The sequence below is a fragment of the Heterodontus francisci genome, chromosome 9, assembly GCF_036365525.1.
Source record: "Heterodontus francisci isolate sHetFra1 chromosome 9, sHetFra1.hap1, whole genome shotgun sequence".
Classification (NCBI taxonomy): domain Eukaryota; kingdom Metazoa; phylum Chordata; class Chondrichthyes; order Heterodontiformes; family Heterodontidae; genus Heterodontus; species Heterodontus francisci.
This window is the reverse complement of record NC_090379.1, coordinates 78212138-78222048: the sequence shown is the minus strand read 5'-3', so window position 1 is coordinate 78222048 and position 9911 is coordinate 78212138. Positions and strand designations below refer to the sequence as shown.

At 38.5% G+C, this 9911-nt stretch overlaps 1 long non-coding RNA gene across 2 annotated transcripts in view; it reads left to right on the top strand.

The window, feature by feature from the left end:
* The first annotated feature begins 779 nt into the window (after nucleotides 1-779).
* Nucleotides 780-9911, top strand: part of LOC137373868 (uncharacterized) — a 72121-nt gene continuing 62989 nt past the window's right edge. For both annotated transcript variants that reach the window (XR_010975724.1, XR_010975723.1), the window contains exons 1-2: nucleotides 780-944; nucleotides 5857-5936. This is a non-coding gene — a long non-coding RNA (uncharacterized lncRNA). The remainder of the gene's footprint in view (nucleotides 945-5856; nucleotides 5937-9911) is intronic.

Sequence of the window (9911 nt, the reverse complement as noted above, 5' to 3'; positions counted from 1 at the left end):
CTTCATTGGCTACAGCTTGGGAGGTAGAAAGCTGCAGAATGTCCACTGAGGATACTTGGCCATTTTGGGTGACCTCAAGGAGCTCTGGCCATTGAGGATCCGGTAGCGGACTGGTGGGTCTTAGGTTCAGTCAGGGCAGTCTAGCTGCTGACTGTCTGGCATCAAAAAGCACACAAAAAGATTAAGAGACAGGCAGAGGAGCTGGAATGCTTTCATCTGCCACAGAGCATATGCCGTCATCATGGGAAAGAGCCTCAGCACTCCCACTGCTTTGTATGAGAACAGAGTGCATGGAGGCATGCTGGAAAGCTCTCAAACCTACTATCCATGCTTTCCTTCACACTTTGCAAGTCAGAGATGCTGGAGCCCAGAGCCAAGTGGCCCAATTTGAGTTCTCATCAAAGCTTTGAGAGCTGTCACGAGAGGCTCCAGCACCATGGGGCCCACTGCAGTGCTCATAGAGCTGCCACTTATTTGTGGTTGACCTCATGGTCAGTAGCAGAAGACAGTACCCAAGTTGGAGCTGGAGTCCTACATGTTCTCTGACATTGTGCACAAGCTCACTGACAGGCAGCCTGGTGCACTTAGAAGGTCCACGTCGCTAACCATCAGTTTTCTTATCTATGGCGTACACTCAATGACTTTATCTTTACCTTCTGCTGCAGGGCTGGGATGTGAGCTGTCCCTCCAGTGAACTTCTTCCTGGGCAATCTTATCTCTCTGCACTTGCTCCTGTGCACTAATGCTTGGAACATATCCACGTACAAATGCTTCTAGCCTATCGCAGGGTGCCAGTCTTTGTGCTGGTGTCTGCGAGTGTAAGGTCAAGTAACACTTCCTGTACTGTAGTGTTGCTGTCTTCTTCTCCTGCTCAATGTGTGTTGTGTAAAGCTTTTGGACCTGAAATAGAGAAAAAGAAAAAGTGATAACGTTTTACGGCATGGGTAAGCATGTTGAGTGGCTTCTAAAAGCAGCAGCAATTTATCATGTATAATATGTAAGAATGAGATTTAAGTGAGAAGGGAACAAGGGGGAATGGTTTAAAACCCTGCAGGATTTGTTCCCCAGCCTCACCAGATGTGAGACTCCTGATGTGGCTCCTGCCCACAATGTTCATAAAATGTTCTTCATGTGGGGACTGTACATGCATGAATTGTGGCTCCTTTGGATGCCTGCTCTGTTGTTGTGTACAAGCTTATCCTGCAAGAAAGAAGGGAGTGTATCAATGTTAGCGTAGTGCAAAGTTTGAGGATTTGCATGTCAGGGTAGAATAGTGTGAAAGATAACAGAGAAGCGAGGAGGTGAAGGAAGTAATAGTGAGGAGAGTAGCAGGTGCAAAGTCGTGCAGTGGGAGCAGAAGGAGGTGGAGTGAAGAGTATTGTAGTGATTGGAGAAGAGTACTGGTAATCAGAAGAGGGTAGTTTCCCAGGGTAACAGGTACAAGAGTAAACAATGAGTAAAGGTAATACCTTAGATTGCCAGGATCAAACGTTGCACAATTCTATCAGTTGAACGGCATTGCAAGTGTAAGGTCTGGAGTTCTAATGTGCCAATGCCACTGGAGCTAAATTAATATATTTAATTAAGCTGCATAGGGACTTTGTGGGCAGAATAGCGGGAAACCAAAAAGCAAAGGTTGCATTGACTTGGAGGTAGAATTCTAGAAGAAATTGCTTCTGTCCTAATTTATAAGCCAGCATATCGAGTTGCCCCAATATTCGGCCTAAGAAATTCATAAACCACAATGAATTTCAGGGCTTGTATCCCTAGATGTTGGTTGTTTTCATATTATTTTGCACTGGTAGCATAAATATTATAATCACATACAGACAACAGCAGAGCTACAATATTTGGAAAACATGTTTCACACCTCATTATTAAGCAAGATGATAAAAATTATGACTCATCACTGCACCATTGTCTTCTGCATGCTCCTTAGTACTGCTTGTATAGCCATAGACAGCTAGTATTAATACAATAGGTAGTGTCTAGGGAAATTAATGGATGTGATATGTTATACAAAGATATCTGTCATCTTGAACAATAAGTGCAGTGATATATGATGTGTGTTTTTGGAAAACTGTGCTTGAATGTGACTTTAGTACTATATAGACTCACATTTACTTTGATAAGAAATTAGTTGTTGGTTTTCTCCATCATTGTCAAGCAGCCTGCCAAAAATATTGGCTTTCATTTTCCTTGTGACTGTAAATGCATTGAAGTTATTGGGAGTAGGCACATAACGTGCTTTTTTTTTTCTCCTTGTTCCTATCAAAACAACACAAGAGCACTGATGCTCCAGGGAGATTTGTATAGAATCTGACGCCTGTATCAGCTCTGAAAAAAACAACCAAATTACAGTCTGAGGTGATGCAAATGATATCCTTGGTGCATCTTCCCGATGCTCCTGTGAGGCTCTTGACAGCTGATGCCTGGATTAAACAAAAAGACCAGTAACTTATGACTATTAGCTCAAAGCAATCATCTCTCATTATTTCAATTACATGGGTAAATGCATGCAATCATGTATCAAATCACAGCTCCCTTTTGAAGAGGTTCTTTTCAACGCAGGATTCCTGCCAGAAAAAAAAATGTGCAAATATTTACACTGGTCTTTCATCAAACTGCACCTTTGTTTGGCAAAAAACTTCCCCATGGCTACGATTTTGAGTGTGATTTTGCAGAGTAAAAAACAAAAGGAGGATTGGAAACAGTGAAAGGTTTCAGTGGCTCATTAGCAATCAGAAAATGAGACACCTTCTGTTACTTATTGCTACCTGAGCTGGCAGCCTGATTATGGCTGCCATTCTTGAATCACACTACCTGCAAATAGAGATGCACTGGCCAATTCAAGGCTCTTTAGGCAACTATGATTGATGACTCAGTGACTAGGAGAAAATTGCTTTTTATGAATTATTCATCAAGATATCTCTATGCTGCTAAAGTAGCTGACAGGAAAGTTCTGACACTGTCTGGGCACAATTCACTTACAAATCACTTACAAGTAAGTGAATATTAAAAATAGCTCAGTTACAGCATACCACCATGGTATCAGTTTGGGGCTTTTTTGCTTCATAGGAGTGACAACAAGAAAACAAGACGATCTCTTCCTCGACACTATAGTGGTAGTCACAAAAATTGTACTGAACAGTTAAAATCAGTTCAGTGTATGCTGACTTAATCTGCATCTATACAACGTTTTAATAGTTTATGATTAAACTTTATTTTCAAAAAGTTATCAAATGCTGTAAATTTTAACACTTTTAACGTTTTAGTTACATGCAACATAAAGTTCATTCTATTCCAAATAATTCTGTCTCTAAAATATTTTTATTTAAAATAGTGTGATGTAAGTGAGGTTTTGGAAACCAAAAGACAGATCTTTGTTGTCTTTTGTCACAGGGAAGCTTTTAAAATAACATGAGTTCTATATAGTTTTTAAATCAGGCAATTTTAATATATTACATTTGTTGAATTTCATTTTGTATTGGTTATGGTAGTCTGATAGTATATGCTAGCTGTACTTTTATAGTGTTTTTAGTCAAAGGTCAAGGGCAGTAGTAAATTAATAGCTTTTTCATTCGGCTGCATACTTGTTCTGTGGTCTGAGGGCAACAGATCTCCCATAACCTTGTCCTGCACAGCAGACATATTGCAGCATTGAGCTGTTGGTCTATCAGCGCTTTGACATGTATGCTTGACACCAAGCTTTTGAATGTCTCAGGCCTTGCCCCACACGTCTGTCACTGTTTGCAATTCCGCTGATTCAAAGTCTGTTTCACTGTTAGAATCATCTCTCTATATATTTAAATTTGTGTTTGTGCCACTTCGATCAGACATACTATAAGAGTCGTTGCTTAAGGTTTTGGTCTGTAATTTGTTTTTTTGATTTATGTCACTTTCTGCTAGGTGTTTGATTAACTGACAACAGCACAGGATTTGACTAGAAGAGCAATTTTGCTAAAAGTGAATTTTAAGAAAAATAGATTATAGACAGCATATTTTAAGAAAGACAGCAAAATGCTGTATATTTTTGCAGCTGTCATGAAGTTTTCTGATCTGAACAAACTAATTATATGTGCAAAAACATTTTGTACACTCTGTGACAGGATACAGGGTTGTTTTCCAGATATAAAGCTGTAGAAAATATACAAGTTGTTAGCAGTTTAGGAAAATTTTCAAACACTGGGCACTGCATTCTTCAAAAGCTTATTGTTATTTTCATGCCAAAACCGATACTGAAGACAAGGCCACATATTTCTTTAAGGTTCTGTCAGAGTGCCCCTGGAAAATGGCAAGGACCAGGTTGCACTGGGTCCCCATCAATTCCAGGTTATTCTTGTCAGCCTTTTAAGAGGTCAGAACCTCCACCGCCACTTAGAACATAATTTCAGGAAGCACTTCTTTACACAAAGGAAATCTCCCCAAAAAGCTGTTGAGGCTAAGTTAATTGAAAATTTCAAAACTGACATTGAAAGATTTTTGTTAGACAAGGGGTTATAGAATAAAGCCAGGTAAATACAGTTAAGATACAGACCAGCCATGATCTATCTAAATAGAGGAACAGGCCTGAGGGACTGAATGGCCTACCCCTGTTCCTATCTTCCCTTAGAAGGCCACTGAGGTCAGGAGGTGACCTCAGGAGCAGGGGTTCTTTACTCTGGGAGTTCTAACTTCCCCAGCTCAGTTGGGACCAAGTGTATTACTGGAGGTCAGCCTACCGAGAGAGATAAGGTAGACCAGCCTCCAGATGGTTGAAAGTGTTACCCGCCAATAGGGTCCAGGTGAGGAGAGGGGCTAGAGTTTCCAGAGACAGTGAAGTATTTTTCTGCTGCAAGGGACAAGTAGGAACCGCAGACGTGCCCGTCAGTTCCATGCAGATTAGGTGCCTGCTAGCAGGGTCGATACTGGACTCTACCACCAGTAACAATCCCAGCATAGCCAGTAGCATATTAGCCCATACAGATGCAGGATGATAAAATTAACCATTGGATAAATAAGCAGCAGAACACATCTCTGATTTTCTTTTTACTAAGCACAGAAAAAGGGGTCTTGCACAGATGGGTGAAATGTCATTAAAAATATAATTTCACCCATTGTCAAGTTTGAAAAGAATGCAAATCCTTTCGGGTTTGTTCAATCAACTTGTTTTTAAACATTTCTGAATATTGAATACTTCTCTGTCCAGTTTCTAATAGAAATCATAATTGCCAGTTGCCAAAAAGTGTATGATCATTTTAAACCCTTGATATACCGATCAATTTTTAAACCTAAGTGAAAGTTTGAATTAATTTTTAAAGGACAATCTATATTATAAGAAAGTATTCATAGGTTGCATTTAGCTAGGTGTACTCTGTAATTGGACAGTGTCAAAGAGCTTTCTGTTCTAGATAATGATAGAACACATCAACTGGTGTGTACTTTTTATTCAAAGTATTACATGTAGCCTTTGCAGACACAGTGTCCAAAAAACATTATTTATATTTATTGGTAAAAATGTAATATTCTGGTGTTTTTCCCAAAGCTTATGTGAATGTTTGCCAGCTGCAATGTTTAGCTGGAAAAAAATAATCTGTATATGACTTTCTCTTTGTAAGATGTTTGTAAGCATATCGTAAAAATAGATGCTTCTTAACATATAGTTCAAATAGATATAAATACTTCTGCTAAATTAAACTTTTTCACCACTTTTTCTATTAAGGAGTTCATGAATAAAATGTTCTTTTTGAATGCTGTTTTCCCAGCAGACCAACAGAATTTGTACCACGCAAACTCAAGTACAGCTTTTAGACTAGTCAAGCCCAAAAGACAAGCAGGAGGGAAAACCTATTTCAATCTCTCTTTTCTTTGCATTAGCCCTTCCCTGCTCAGGCTCCATCGACCTGTCAGAGACATCACTATGATTGACTGCCCTGGCAGATGTGCTGCTATAACAGGTAACCTGATCATCTAGACCCATCTGTCTCTCAGTTCTCTTCAATTCACACTTTGAAAAATATTAGAAATTGGGAGGGGTTGGATTCTTTGTTGTACAAAAATGGAGGGACTCCACCATCATACAAAAGATTAACCTCAGGGTGGAAGGATGGTGAGCATGAATGACATATTTAAGAACCACATTGTATCTAAAATTACTGCAGTAGTTTTTAACAGCTAAAACTAAAACACATATACATTGATGGATACAATTTGTAAATTATCCATAAGTATTGTTACTGAGATCTAATCATATTTAAATAGTTAATTAATGCTCCATTGCACTCCCTTACAAAGAAAAATATGATAAATTGAAGTTCAGTAATTAGATTAAACATCTGAATGCTTAAAATTGGTCTCAGTGTTAGTAAGACAGATGGAGTGTTCAGTCGTGTGGAGTCAGAATGGTTGTCTTGTTCAGCGGGAGAGTTTTTTTGTTTGTCCTCTCCAGTGCCCACAGTTTGGCAAATGTTGTGACATAAGCAAGTAGAATTGCTGATTTCACAAGCTCAAGGATTGGCCTGGAACAAGAACAGGCAGAGGTAACCCTAGCATCATGCTGAAATGTTAACTAATTTACCAGTGTCAGTCTTTCTGATAATTACTTTCCACCAAAATATTTTGCTCTGCTTGTATATGGAGCATTTCATTCTACAAATCAACACTCCTAGTATGTAGGCTTGTTCTATCTATCAACAACTAGTAGTCATAGAGGATATAATCTCAAAGATGTCAGTGCATCACACTCCTCCATTCTAAGTGTCAGTGAAGAATACTGCAGATATGTTTCCAATGTATTCTGGCAGAGAACTGGCTCGCTGTTACGAGGGTAAAACAACATGCTGTGGACAGACATAAAATGTGAGGAATCTGATAAAACAAATTTCGGTAAACACCCAAAAAGGCAAGTAACTAACAATATGTACATTTCAAAGTGATCAGTTATTCCAGTCAGCAACAGTCAATTTGTCAAGAAAAATAATATAATAAAGCACTGTCATTTAAAAATAAAAATATTTTTTAGATGTGTAGATGTAATAGAATATCTCGCTGTTCATTAAATATAGATACCAGGTTTCAAATTTTGGGCTACAAATAATTAAAAATAATTAGATACCTTTACATTAGAACTTTTTAAACTCAAGTAAATTATTTCTTTTATCATGAAAGAAATTGAAAAACAATGTAAAATATTACTGATCATGCTTTTATTATTACATCTCAAGCATAACATACCAATCATAATCATAATATAAAATTGCAATTTGCTAAATCCTAATTTTATAATACCAAGTATTTTACCTTTATTTTTAACCAAACAATAACATTCAACAAAATAACTTATAACAACTTTGTAATTTATAAATAAATGTGCACCAAGATTTCTTTAAAAAGTTCTGCTCAATGACCTTATTTCAATGGATTTGCTCTTGTTGCTGTATAAAAGGACTGGATCAGTATTCGTCAAGTGCGTTAATGTGATTCTTGTAGCTGAGGGAAGAGCTAGTGTGTAATTTGCACTTAGGCAGATGACAGCTGTTGAGGAAAATTTGAGAAAGATTGCTAGTGAAAAGCACCTTGCACCTTGACTGATTACAGTTCATCTGATAGTGTCCGAGAAGCAATGTCCAGTGGTGCTGTAATACAGACCTGGAAATACCTTGATAGACTTGTATTGGACTGAAAGACACTAAAATCTGAACGAAAAGCTGCAAGTGGCCAGATGACTTTGCGGCCCATGTAAATTAGTAAAAAAATCCCTCTATTTTCCTTTTCTTGGCCCCAGATTGATGAAGCTATGCTACGTTGCTACTACATTAACAAGTGCTCCATCTGGTGGCTTTAGCATCTATAACAGTCAAAACAAAAAATGTTAATTTCATGATGTTTCATCAACACTTCAATACAAATATAATATACATCCAGTCTTGGCAACTAACAATTCTTTCTTCATTTCATTTAATTAATTAGCTATGTAGACTAACTTATTGTAGGAAAGACAACCGTTTAGTATTTTCTATCCTTTTTGAAATATATTTAATTTGATATTTGGATGCAAAATCAATCTAAGGTTATCTGTTTAGAAAGTCCATGTTATGATATCTTGCTTAATCCAATTAAAGTTTTTTTTTTAATTTTAAATGTCTAATTCATGTTTTGGACAACTTATATGCACAGTTAGTGATGATTTCTTTCTGTGAACTGTTTTTCAATCTCATAATATTTTCCTGCATTTTGTAATTTTAGCATAAAGTTGATGTGAACAATCAGATAAACACAATCAGTGAAAAATGGCTTGTCCTCTGCTAATACTATTACTCTATTGCAACTTCTGCACCTTGTTTGAAGTTAAGCTGAGCTGAGCTTCTGGCCCCATGTCATCTCCATCACAAAGACCACCTATTCCATCTCCATAACATCATTTGGCTCCGCCCCACCTGCCACTGAATCCCTTAGGCCTTTGTCACCTATAGAGTCAATTGCTTCACTGTTCTCCTGATGGCCTCCCATTGTCTATCCTCTACAAACTTCAACTCATCTAAAAGTCTGCTCTCTGGATCTTATTTTGCCCCAAATCCTGCTTGCTGTTTGCCCATCACCCCATCCTACACAGGCCTACATTAGCTTCCAATACTCCACCATCTCATTTTGTTTAATACCTCCATGGCCTTTGGCTCTCCTTATCTTTGTAACATCTTCCAGCACTTCAGCCCCACTCACTGATCTCCCCACAGAACTGTCTGATACTCGGACTCAAGCCTCTTATCCGTCCCTCCTTTCCTTTCACACCAACAATAAACAGCCATGTCTCTAGCCACATAGGTCCCACCCTTTTTAAGTCTCTCCACCTCTCTACCTCATTTTCCTTCTTTGCAAGCATTCTTAAAACCCACTTCTTTACCAAACTTTTAGTCACTCCTCCTTTGACTCAGTGTCCATTTTTCCCTTTCTCCTTTGTGAAGTACCTAGGAATATTTTTCAATGTTAAAGGTGTTAGATAAATGCAACTTCTTCTTGTTACAGCTGCTCCCATCCTAAATTGAATTAATGAAAATTAGCAAGAAAAGTCTTGCTTATTAATCGGCAGCCAATGCAAACCTGTTTCTCTCTCCCCAGATGCTGCCTGACTTGCTGAGTATTTCTAGCATTTTTTGCTTTTATTTCAGTATTATCTGGTGGAGGGTGAGAGATGTGTTAGCCAAAACAACAGCAAGAGTTCGAAGAATCACCAAAGCCTTTGTAAAATAGCATAACAGTTAAATTAACAAGGTTGAAAAGTTGTACTTTTCCATGTTTTATTGATTTAGTTGTTGTGGTTCTACTCTATACTTAATACAACCTGCAGTACTGATGCATTTTTTGTAGTATGGTCTGCAAAGGATATCGTGAAGAGGGTGCAGGATATTTTGCAGGGGGAAGGCAGTGAGCCAGAAGTTGTGGTGCACATTAGTACCAACGACATAGCAAGGGCAGGTATTGGGGTCATACGGTCAGATGTTCAGGAGCTAGGATGGAAGTTAAAGAGTAGGACTTGAGGGTAATAATCTCTAGATTACTTCCAGTGCCACGCACTAGTGAGAGTAAAAATAGGAAGATAGGGAGGATCAATGCATAGCTTTAAGCCTGGTGCAGGAGGGAGTGCTTCAGATTCTTGGGGCATTGGGACCAGTTCTGGAGCAGAAGGCACCTATTCAAAAGAGACGGGTTGCACCTCAACAGGACTGGGGCCAATATCCTCACGTGGAGATTCACTAGTGTGGTTGGAGTGGGTTTAAACTAAATTGGCAGGGGGGATGGGCACCAGCATATAGAAGTGGAAAAGAGGAATAAGGTGCATAGTGTGAGAGTGTTTGACAGTCTTAGAGAAGGGAGTAGTTCCATATTAGATAGGAGCAGACTGAGAAGGACTACAAGGAATGCAAAGACAGGATTAA